The 12130-nt window shown below is 63.4% G+C and overlaps 1 protein-coding gene across 2 annotated transcripts in view; it reads right to left on the reverse strand.

The window, feature by feature from the left end:
• CTXN1 (cortexin 1) overlaps positions 1-9389 on the reverse strand; it is an 18608-nt gene extending 9219 nt beyond the window's left edge. Inside the window, exon 1 of one of the 2 annotated variants that reach the window (XM_059870084.1) lies at positions 9310-9389. The gene's annotated coding sequence lies outside the window, so the exon portion shown is untranslated. Of the gene's footprint in view, positions 1-8459; positions 8621-9309 lie in introns of those variants that run through there. The other variant, XM_059870083.1, reaches the window with a different exon arrangement.
• Positions 9390-12130: the final 2741 nt, after the last annotated feature.

Genomic DNA, 12130 nt, shown 5'->3' on the forward strand with positions numbered 1-12130 from the left:
ACTTGGCTGCTCCAGTTCCAGGCAAAAAAAAAAAACCCAAAACATTGCCCGTGGCTGGGGGAAACCATTTGTGCTTCCTGCAGCTTCCAGCCATGGCAGGCTGGATTTAACTGCCAATGGAAATGAGAGAAAATCACCTTGGGCCTGGTGGGAGCCTGGGTGGCTGCAGGAGGAGAAATTCCTCCATGGAAAGGGTGGCCAGGCCTTGGAACTGGCTGGATTCCCATTCCTGCAGGGCTTGAAAGCCACGGGAATGTGGGACAGGGGACAGGGGTGGCTGGGCTCGATGGCTTGGAGGCTTTATCCAGCCCTGACCATTCCATGATTATTCTGGATGGCACCAAGGCCCCCCCAGAACCCCTGGCCCTGGTGGGGTTCCTCTCCCACCCCTCCTGGGTAGCACCAATGCCCCTTCCCAAAGAAATTCCTGAGGCCTCATTCCCGACATTTCCTGGGGACACTGAGGGACTGTCCTGTCCTGTCCTGTCCTTTGCAGGCTCCCCTGCTCAAGCAGAGAATTCCAGCTCGCTGCCCCTTCCCGAGCCAAGCCCAGCCCTGCAGAGCTCTCCTGGACAGGTGAGGGATGTGTCACACCTGAGCTGTTCCCTGGTTGCTGCAGGAGCTCTCCCTGTGCAGAATCCCAGCCCCAGCAGCTTCCCTGAACCACTGAGGAGAGGCCACGAGGGCAATCCTGGTCCTTGGGATGCTCCAGAGGGGAAAAGAGGAAAGGAAATTCCTGGAGCAGGAATTCCCAGGGCCAGGCAAACGCAGGGAGGAGACCCCAATCCCCAGGGAGCCCTGAGTGTCCCCAGACAGGGCAACCCACGGCTGTGGACAATCCCAAATTCCTGCAGTTTTCCATCAAAACCTGCCTTTCCTGGCCTGAGAGGTTTGTGACACCGAAACTGGAGTGACAGGGGGGCCAGCCCTGCCTGGCTGGGCAGGGACAGGGAGCTCTGGGGACACGGTGACACCAGCAGGGTCCGGGGCCCTGCAGCCACCCCCGGAGAGGCTTCAGCAGCTCCAGAGCCACCAAATCCCCTGATCCCTCTTTCCTTGCCATGCACCAACAAGGGGAAATTCCCAGTGCCCGTCCCCTCCTCCTGCTCTGGTCCTGCCAGCCCAGCCCTGCTCCAGAGCCCAGGGAGGAGCACCCCGGGCTCCCAAAACCGATTGTGATGCCAGCCCAGGTGGCCCAGAGGCCACAAGTCGTGCTGCCACTTCCAGTGGGACACATCAATCTGCTCCACACCTCCTGCAGAGGATCCCTGGATAACCAGGAGCATCCCACGGGCTCTTCCTGAAGGAATTTGTCAGCATCCATGAATTGCTGGGAGATTTATTCCTGCCAGCCCTAAAACTGCACACAAAGTAATGGGATTTGTCCAAAGCCTTTAACAGGCTGTTCCCCTTGATTTAAAGGCTGTTGAAGTGTCTTTATTTTCTTAGCACATTATTAATTCACACTCTGGCTCCGAGGTGCCTCCAGAGCTGGTGATTTGGGAATCAGAGCAGGACAGGGCAGCTGGAAGGGCTCAGGCAGCAAAGACCCAGCCCAGGGTAACTCCAGGCTGGGAATAAGCAAAGGTTATCCCTGCCTGGAGCTCTGCATGGAGCAGCCACGCTCAGCTCCACGGCTCCCAGGGCTCGGCACAAAAAATGAAATTATTCCCTGTGCCCAACTTTGGGAATTGCAATCCCAGTCCAAGGCTGGGGCAGCACTTCCTGAGGAGCTGGGAAATGTCACCTCCAGCCCCTCCAGGGGTTTCCAGCTCCCCCGAGGATGTTTCCCTCGGGGTGGGGTCCCTGAGCCTCACGGGAGGAAAGTCAGGATTTCATCAGGGCCACAAACGTGGGGACACCTCCTGAACACTCCAGGATCGTCCCTGGGGATCAAAATCCGGGGAAGGATCAGCCCAGTGCCACCCCCAGCCCGTCCCAGAGCCACCCCCAGCCCGTCCCAGAGCCACCCCCAGCCCAGTGCCAGCTCCCGACCCTCCATCCTGACAATCCTTTCCACGTAAGACTTTCCCCAATATCCAAATTAAACTCCCCTGGCACAGCTGCTCCCTCTTGTCCTGCAGTTCCCTGGGAGCAGATCCCGATTTCCCCTGGCTGCTCTTGTCAGGGATTGTGGAATATTTGTAAATACAGCCCCGCATTCCCTCATCCAAAGGCCCAAACCCAGCCCCCAACAGCACCGGGACATCCCAAACCCCCCCAGACCCACCCAGGCCAGGTGCGGTGGGAGAGCCTGGAAGGGGGAGCCTGGAAGGGGACGGGGATCAAACCCAGGAGCTTCCCCCGGGCAGCCTGGGCCGCCTCTTTTTGCGCTAATTTACATTTTCCCGGTCTTTAGGAGCTATTAAAGGAGGATGGGGCAGCTCCAGGCTCCCCTCAGCTCCAAGCCAGGGATAAGTTTACAGGAATTCAGCCCGGAAAACAGGGAGGGCGTTTCTGCTGTGTGCAAACAACCCCAGAAATGCTGAGTAATTCCTGGAGCACGGGAAGCAATCATTACTTTTAATTACCAATTAAATGACTCGGTAATTTCTTGCATTCAAGCAGCAATGGAACTGCAAACAATGCCAGGCAAATCGGGTCTTTAGCATTTAATTACCGGGCTCTGCCATGAATTATTGAGCAAATGGGCAAAGACTCAGCTCCGAAGAACTCCGGCGCTGCAATTAAAGGATTTTTGATCATTCCTGGGTCGGAGGCGCTGTTTGGAGCCGCCCTCCACGTGCGCCAACACCCGGAGCAGCGGCCGAGGCTCCCGGAGCTGAATTCCCCCAAAATAATCCAAATAATCCGGGCTGGAAACACGCGAGAGCGGGATCGTCAGTCCCAGCCTGGCCAGCTTTGCTCCTGCCACAGAATCCCAGACTGGGCTGGGCTGGAGGGAGCTCGAGCCCACCCAGAGCCACCCCTGCCATGGCAGGGACACCTCCCACTGTGCCAGGTGCCCCCAGCCCCATAAAACCCAGACCGGGACGGCAGCAGAGGCTGGACAGAGAGAGCACTCCCAAACCCAGGGCTGGACTCTGCCCCTGGGAAGGTCCAGGCGGGAATTCAGCCTGGGGCTGACCCCAGAGAGATCTCCAGGGCTGACCCCACAGAGCTCTCCAGGCAGGATCCCAGCCCTGGGAAGGTCCAGGCGGGAATTCAGCCCGGGGCTGACCCCACAGAGCTCTCCAGGCAGGATCCCAGCCCTGGGAAGGTCCAAGCAGGAATTCAGCCCGGGGCTGACCCCACAGAGCTCTCCAGGGGCTGACCCCAGAGAGCTCTCCAGGACTGACCCCACAGAGCTCTCCAGGCAGGATCCCAGCCCTGGGAAGGTCCAAGCCCGGGGCTGACCCCACAGAGCTCTCCAGGCAGGATCCCAGCCCTGGGAAGGTCCAGGCGGGAATTCAGCCCGGGGCTGACCCCAGAGAGCTCTCCAGGGCTGACCCCACAGAGCTCTCCAGGGCTGACCCCACAGAGCTCTCCCGGCAGGATCCCAGCCCTGTGAAGGTCCAAGCAGGAATTCAGCCCGGGGCTGACCCCACAGAGCTCTCCCGGCAGGATCCCAGCCCTGCCCTGGCTCCCAGAGCTCTCCCCTGCAGGGAAGGATCCCATCAGCTCCAGCCCAGCCCCAGCGGCTCCTGCCAGGCCAGGGGAGGAGCAGCCAGGGGAGGGCAGGGCTGCAGGGGCCAGCACGGCCCGAGCTCTCCCTGCCCTGGGAATGCCGAGTGCTCCCCGGCCCTGCATCCCCACCCGACGGTAAATCCAAGGAAAAATGGACTTTCCCAGGCCAGCACGGGCTGACTGTTGCCATCAAGGAATTCCAGAGGTGACAAGAGTGACCCCCCCCCTTGCCGGGGGAATTCTCTGGAATTGTTCAGCCCCTCCACCCACCCAGCTCGGAGGCAAACGGGAGCAGGAGAGGGAGGTGAAGAGGGAAAGCCAAGCCTGGCTGGATTTGGTCCATGTCCTTCCCAAAAGCACAACGAGTGTCCCAGCCTCTCCCTGGGGAGCGTTTTAACCTGGAGAACGCCCCTGCATCCCTGATTAATTCCATCCCTGATTCCTTCCATCCCTGATTCCTTCCATTCTTCCATCCCTGATTCCTTCCATCCCTGCATCCCTCCATCCCTCATTCCTTCCATCCCTCCATCCCTTCCATCCCTGCATCCCTGATTCCTTCCATTCCTGATTCCTTCCATCCTTCCATCCCTGCATCCCTCCATCCCTCATTCCTTCCATCCCTCCATCCCCCTGCATCCTTCATTCCTTCCCTCTGTCCATCCCTCCATCCCTCCAGGTTTTCCAGGACCTGTGGGGCCCTGCAGGGCCGAGCAGGAGCCCTGAGGAGCTGAGGGACCCCCAGGAGCCCCCCCCCAGAGCAGAGCTGCTCCTCCTCCTCCTCCTCTCTCCCTCCTCCTCCTCCCCCGCAGTGCCAAAGCCTCTCAGTCACTGAGATGAGCTGATAAAAATGCAGATCGATCCAGGGCCAGGGCTCAGCTCCCGGAAATCGATGCCGCTCCCATGCTGCGAGCTGCCCGGGGTTTTATCCACCCTCGGGAGCTCGGGGCTGCAGGGAGCCGGGGGATCCCATTCCTGCTTCCCTCAGGGAAGGTCCTGATCAAACCTGGCCAGGGCTCCCAGCATCTGGGGCAGGGAAGGGAGCTGGTGGATCAAAGGGGCTGCCCTGAGCTCCTTGAGGCTCCCCCGTTCCAGACTCTGCTCCAGGGATGGGCTGTGGGATGGACAGGATTAGGGAAGCCAGGGATGGCCACGGACCCCAAAAATCCCTCAAATCCCCTCAAAATTCCTTAAATAGTCCCAAAATCACCAGAAATCTCCATCAAAACCAGGGGGATCCAGCAGGGTCCTGGATCCCAGCAGGGTCCAAATCCCAGCAGGGTCCTGGATCCCAGCAGGGTCCTGGATCCCAGCAGGGTCCTGGATCCCAGCAGGGTCCAAATCCCAGCAGGGTCCTGGATCCCAGCAGGGTCCTGGATCCCAGCAGGGTCCAAATCCCAGCAGGGTCCTGGATCCCAGCAGGGTCCAAATCCCAGCAGGGTCCTGGATCCCAGCAGGGTCCTGGATCCCAGCAGGTCCCTCTGGCCCATCTCTCACCTCCTCCACGGCTTCCCCAGGGCCAGGGATGTCTGGCCTGGGTTGGGGGGAGTGACACCCACGGGACGGAGCAGGAGGGAAGGAGCAACCCCGGCACCAGGCCCCAAATCCTCTCATCCCACTGCTGGAACCCTTCCCCTTCCCTCTCCCCCTGTGCCAGGCAGGGACAGACGGGGGGACAGCACTGTCCTTCTGCAGCTGGGACCCCAGTCCTGCCTGGGGACCCGTGTGCCCCCACCCCACTCTGGGCTGCAGCTCCCACAGCTCCAGACTCCGTGCCAGCCTCCCCGGCTGCTCCCGCCCGTCCCTGCCCCTGCCAGGACACTCTGTGCCACGCCAGTGCCAAGCTCTCTCCATCACTGCCTGCTTTGTGTCCCTGCCGTGCCCTGGTGCTCAGAGGCATTCCTGGAAGCACCTTGGCAGCCAGGCTGGGATCCTGCTCCAGCAGGATCCAGCAGGATCCAGCAGGGCAGTGTCTGCCCCAGCCTGGCGGGACAGCAGGTCCCCTGGGGACAAGGCTCTGTCCCTGCTGCTCCCAGGGAACGTTCCTGTTGCCCCTGTCCTGCACAGCTCTGCAGAATCCCTGGGTTTACTCCTGCCCCTGGCAGCAGCTCTGCTTCCAGCCCCCTCCTTTCCCCTAGAGGAGCTTTGGGCACATCCCTGACCTGGATCCCATGCATGGAGCAGCTCCATGGGATTCTGCTCCTTCCACAGGAGACAGAGCATCCCCCAGCTCTGCCCCGCCCTGGCGCCCTTCCCCATCCCTCTGGAACCTCCCAGCTGCCCATCCCGGAGTGCCCGGCTCCATCCAGGAGTTCCCTCATCCCTCAGTCCTTGGCAAGGCTCAGCAGCTGCTGGGCACTCGTGGCCCAGCCCCAGCAGTGGCTCAGATCTGGATCCCAGCGCGGGATGCTCCAGGCAGGGAGGAAGGAATGAAAGGAGAGCGTTACAAAACCAGCCCTTGGAGCAGGGAGGGGAATTTGGCCGGCACCGCTCGCCCTCCCAGGCCTTAATCCCTTCGTTAGCACAGCCCGGCACAATTAAAGACAAACTCCCAGCCCTGCAATGCAGAGGGGCTGCGGGAGATCCCCGGAATTCAGGGAATTCAGGTACCGGAGTCTCCGGCCTGAGGAGCCCTTCCCACCCCGGGCAGCTCCATGGGGCTGATCCAGGGATTTTCCAGCTGAATTCCCCCAACCAAGAGCTCTCCCAGGCCAGAGGATCCCTCATGCCCCGGGCTGGGCCAGCTGGGAGCCCCAGGGCAGTGTGGGGACAGCGAGGCTGGGGTGGCACAGCCACCTCTGCTCCCACGGGGACACCACCAAGGGAGCTGTGGGATCATGGAATGGGGTCAGGGACACCTCCCACTGCCCCAGACTGCTCCAAGCCCTGGCCAGCCCGGCCTCCAGAGCCATTCCAGCCTGGAAGAGCATCCAGCAGCTCCTGCCCTGCCTCTCTGGGAGCTCCCAGGAGTCTGCTCCTCTCCAGGACCCAAAAGCTGCGGCTCCCCTGTGGGCTCAAGGGTCTCTGCTCCAACCCTCCCTGCTCCAAACCATTCCCACGTACTGGGGAATCCCAGCAGAAGCCAAAAGTGCTTCCAAAGAAAGGCTTGGATTCCAAAAATCCTCCTGAAGGAGGTTCTGTATGGACCTGGTGGGCACCAAGCCCTGCCAGGCCAGGAAGGGAAAGCCACACAAGGCCGTGGGAGGATGTTGAAATCCATGGATACGCCTGTGCTGCCCGACCCTGGGAGCTGCCCAGGCTGCAGCCCTGCACCTCAGGCACGCCCCAGCTTCCCAGCAGCATCCTGCCCTTCCCACAGCACAGGCTCCTTCGGCAGGGGGCTGTGGAAGGCTCTGGTGGGTCCCTCCCTCGGGATCCCGGCTGGTCTCCACACAGACCCAAAGCCAGGCACGGCTGGAATGGGAATGGGAACGGGCAGCTCTGTCCCACCAGCCGGGCACGACTGGGATCAGCAATTCCAGACCCACTCCAGATCCCTCTTTTGGGTGCCCACCGCTCTTCCCTGCAGGTTCCAGCCCCTTCTTCCAGAAACAGCCTCCAGCTCCCCCCTAAATCCCAGTTTTGCATCCCTGGCCCCACGCCCTGGAGCACTCCCATCCCGCAATTCCCTCCCCAGCCCTGGTTACTCCTTTAAGCCCGGGTTACCGCCCGGCCCCGGGCTGCAGCTCAGCCTCACGGCCTTTAGGTGCCTTCAGGGAGCTCCGAGCCATCAATCTGACTTTGAGGGGAGCGCTCGGAGGCAGCCCCGGCCGGGCAGCGCTTCCTGGCCGGGAGCAGCTGCTCCCAGCCCGGCTCGGGATTTACCGGCGCTCGGCACTTGCAGGGAGCTCGGCGCCGCCAGCCCGAGGTGTCACCCGCTGCTGTCACCCGCTGCTGTCACCCGCTGCTGTCACCCGCTGCTGTCACCGTGTCAGGCGCCGGGGGAGGCGCGGAGCTCACGAACCGCGGCTGCTGCTCCGAGCTCCGGCTTTTCCGGCAGCCGCCCACGGCCCTGCTGCTGCTCCAGCCCCGGGCCGGCCTGCCGGGGGCTGCCCGCGGCCCGCTCCGTCCCGCTGAGCCCCGGGAACGCTGCCCCGGCCCCGGGAGCGGAGAGCAGATGCCGCCGGCAGCGGGAGAGCCGCGGGGGCAGCGGGACCGGCCCGGCCGGGCCACCGGCAACAGGTGGATGGAGCCTCGGGGACATCAGGCGCTGCTGGGTGGCCCTGGAGCCGTCCCAGAGGATGGAATCAGGGAGTTGTTTACGCTGGAAAAGTCCCCCGAGATCATCGAGCCCATTGGCGGCGTTGCCCAGGCCGCCACTGAGCCCCGTCCCCAAGTGCCACATCCACGGCTTGAAATGTCCGCAGGGATGGGGACGCCCCCAGTGCCACCGTGCCAGGGCTTGAGCAGCTTTTCTGTGGAGCAATTCCCCCAATATCCGCCCTAAACCCTGCCCGGCACAGCCTGAGGCCCTGTCCTCGTCCTTTCCGGGGGGTTTGCAGCCCGGGGGTTCCACCCGCGCAGTTTCCAGGGACGATCCCACCTCCCTCCCTTCCCCTCCTGGCACAGGAACCGTGGGGAGAGACCCCGAACAGACCCCAGGCAGCCTCCCAGGGCTGCTCAGGGGAAACCAGAGCCTCACCCAAGGACCCGGGCACTGCCAGCAGCGCTGGGGCCGCGCTGCCACAGCAACCGGGCAGATCCTGCTCCCACCGCCTCCCTTGGCCAGGAAAACCATCCCCGGCTCCTGTCCCACGCACAGCCCTGCCCGGGCGCCACCAGAGCCACCGCGAGCAGCACCCTGTCCCCTCCCGGGCTCTGGGACACCTTCCTACCGAGTGGCAGCAGCTGGGAGAGGCGGAACGCCGGGAATGGCAGAAGGAGGGGATGGCAGCCGGGTCCTGGGAGCCCCAGAGCGCCGTCAGCCCCACAGCTGGCCCTGCTGGAGCTTCATCTCGTGTTCAACACGAGGCTCTGCACCAAAAGCTGCCTCCAGACTTCCCGAATTGCCTCGGCCGCTCCCCGGCACTCCCGGAGAGCTCCCGCAGCTCCAGCTCTTCCCGAGGGGGCTGAGAGTGAAACGCCCCCGGCTCCTCCAAGGGGCAGCTCCGTGGCTCAGCCCTTTGTCCCGGGGTTCTGCGGGATCCCCCCGGCTCCAGCAGGGACCCAGCGGCTCCGTTCCATCCCAAAGTTTCCCGAAGCCGCCCTCCCTCGTCTCCCAGACCCGGGGTGGGCACCCCCAAATCCCCTCAGCACTCGGGGGCTTCCGCAGCCGCCCCTTTGCTCCCCGACAGCAGAACCCCAAAATCGGCAGCCTAGCAGCAGCTGCGGGAATTCCTTGTTTTCCACTTCTCCTTCCCCAAAATGCCCATCCCAGATTTTATCTAACAGCGATATTCCTTCCAATATTCCCCTTTTTTCTCTCTCCCCCCCACCACAGACCCCGGGGCGCACCCCGACCCCGGGGATACCGCACCTCTCCGGACCCCCCAGCCCCGCAGGGAGCCCACCCGGGCACCGGGAGCGGCACCGGGAGCGGCACCGGGAGCGGCACCGGGAGCGGATCCCCCGCAGCCCGCACCGCCCCTGCGGAGCCGCGGCCGGGCGGTGCCCGGTGCAGCTCCGGGGCTCCGCCACCAAACTTTCCCGGTTCCCCCCGGTTCCCCCCGGTTCCTCCCCGCTCACCTGCGCTCCGGGCGGCGGGCGGGGGCCGCGCCCGCCCCGCCGCTCCCCGAGCCCATCCGGACCGGCCCCGCCGCCGCTCCCGGCCGCTCCACGGCGCAGCCTTCCCGGCCGGGGAGCGGAGCGGAGCCGCCGCCGGCGCTTGCGGGGCCGGGGTTTGAATTCCTCCGAGCGGCCCTGATTGGGCTGCGGAACCGGGGGGGAGCTGCGATCGGGGGGGCGGAGTGAGGATACGGGGTGGGGAGGGAGGGATGCGTGGGGTGCGGGGATGCGGAGGGTGTGGAGGGATGCGGGGGATGTGAGGGATGGAGGATGCGGGAGATGGAGGATGCGGGGGTGTGGTACCCGGCGTGGGGGGGATGCAGCGGCTGCGAGGAGGCGGGAGGGGGTGGGAAGCGTGCGGGGCTGCGGGGGGATGGGATAAGGTGGGGATGCAGAAAGGTGTGCGGGATGTGGCGCCGGGGGGATGCGGGGGGAGGTGCTGCCCTGGGGGGGTTTAGGGACGTGGTGAGCTGGGGATACAGGTGGAGTGGGGGGATGCAGGGATGTGGTCCTTGGGGGGATTTTAGGGATGTGATCCCTTGGGGGGATTTTAGGGATGTGGTCCCTTGGGGGGATTTTAGGGATGTGGTCCTTGGGGGGATTTTAGGGATGTGGTCCCTTGGGGGGATTTTAGGGATGTGGTCCCTTGGGGATTTCAGGGATGCAGGGATGTGGTCCTTGGGGGGATTTTAGGGATGTGGTCCTTGGGGGGATTTTAGGGATGTGATCCCTTGGGGGGATTTTAGGGATGTGATCCCTTGGGGGGATTTTAGGGATGTGGTACCTGGGGGGATTTTAGGGATGTGATCCCTTGGGGGGATTTTAGGGATGTGGTCCTTGGGGGGATTTTAGGGATGTGGTCCCCGGGCGTGCAGGGGTTGTGCTGTCGTGGGGGGCGATGTGAGGAACGTGGTGGACCCGCCCGGGGAGGTGACAGCACCGGGCCCTGGGAGCAGGGACAGGGGGCTGCAGTGGGTGTGGTCCTGCAGGAGGACCCTGGGGATGCAGGGAGGAGCAGAGCCATGGGAATGCTGTGAAAATACGGGATTGGGGGTCAAGGTGGCTGCAGGGGCATCCGCGGGAGTGGCCCTGGGGATGTGGGGAACAGGAGGGCCGTGGGGTGGCAGGAAGCCCTGGAGCAGCCCCACGCTGGGACAGGCAGGAGGGATCCAGGCCCCACGGGGGCTTTTGGCCAAGATCCCTTCCAAATGCCAGCTTGGAATTCCAGGATTGCTGCTGCTCGTGTTCACCCCATCCTGCCGAGGATCCCTGGGATGCTCCCCTGGCCAGCACGGGCTGACAGCAGGGACAGGACCGTGGTGATGGAGCTGCTGCTCCTCTCCAGCCAGGAGCTTCCAGCACACCCTCAGAGCATCCCTGCAGCCAAGCACATCCCTGCTGCTGCACCATTCCTGCCTGGATCCGTCCCTCCGGAGTGCTGCCTTCCACACCCCCGGGGCAGAGCGGGGCTGACTCTATTTTCCCTCCATCCCTTGTCCCCAGTCCCTCTCCTGGAGCCCCTTCAGGCCCTGGAAGGGGCTCGGAGCTCTCCCTGGATCCTCCCTTTCCCCAGCCCAAGGCCCCCAGCTCTCCCAGCCCGGCTCCAGAGCAGAGATGCCCCATCCCACACGGAATCCTCCAGGCTGGAGATGGAAGAGGTGCCCGCCGTGGTGGCACAGACCTTGGAAGCAGCAGGGTGCTGGGAGCAAGGCTGAGCTCTGCCAGGGCTCCCACCTGGCATTCCACAGAAAATTCCACTATTCCCTTAAAATTATCAGCCCTTGCTGTGGGCACAGCAGAGTCGCACAGACCCGAGGAGGCTGGCAGGGGGGAAGAAAAAAAAAAAGGGAAAAAACGCCTGGAAAAGTGTTGCTGTGCACGGCTTCGGTGTCTCCATGGCTACGGGAGCTCGTGGCAGACGTTCCCGGGGAACTCAGACGTGCCGGTGCCAATGGAGACCGCGGGGCTCATCCCCGCCAGGGCAGGTCCCACCCGCACCCCGAGGATCCAAACAAACGCCCGGAGAGATCCCGTCCCACGGCCGGGTGGGATGGAGGGAGCCGCGGGTCCAGCGCCCGGCACGTTCCCAAAGGAAAGCTGAGCCTGTGCTCCCAAGGAAAGCTGAGCCTGTGATCCCGGAAAAATGAACCTGTGATCCCGGGAAATCTGAGCCTGTGATCCCGGGGAAAATGAGCCTAAGTTCCCAGGGAATGCTGAATCTCTCCCAGCTCTCAGGGAATTCTGAACCTCTCTGTCCCAGGGAATGCTGAGCCTCTCCCAATCCCAGGGAATGCTGAGCCTCTCCCAATCCCAGGGAATGCTGAGCCTCTCCCAATCCCAGGGAATGCTGAGCCTCTCTCAATCCCAGGGAATGCTGAGCCTCTCTCAGTCCCAGGGAATGCTGAGCCTCTCCCGGCCCCAGGGAATGCTGAGCCTCTCCCAACCCCAGGGAATGCTGAGCCTCTCTCAGCTCCCAGGGAATGCTGAGCCTCTCCCAGTCCCAGGGAATGCTGAGCCTCTCCCAGTCCCAGGGAATGCTGAGCCTCTCCCAATCCCAGGGAATGCTGAGCCTCTCCCGGCCCCAGGGAATGCTGAGCCTCTCCCAGTCCCAGGGAATGCTGAGCCTCTCCCAATCCCAGGGAATGCTGAGCCTCTCTCAGTCCCAGGGAATGCTGAGCCTCTCTCAGCTCCCAGGGAATGCTGAGCCTCTCCCGGCCCCAGGGAATGCTGAGCCTCTCCCAATCCCAGGGAATGCTGAGCCTCTCCCAATCCCAGGGAATGC

Source organism: Haemorhous mexicanus, chromosome 29 (genome assembly GCF_027477595.1).
Source record: "Haemorhous mexicanus isolate bHaeMex1 chromosome 29, bHaeMex1.pri, whole genome shotgun sequence".
In the NCBI taxonomy this organism is placed as follows: Eukaryota; Metazoa; Chordata; class Aves; order Passeriformes; family Fringillidae; genus Haemorhous; species Haemorhous mexicanus.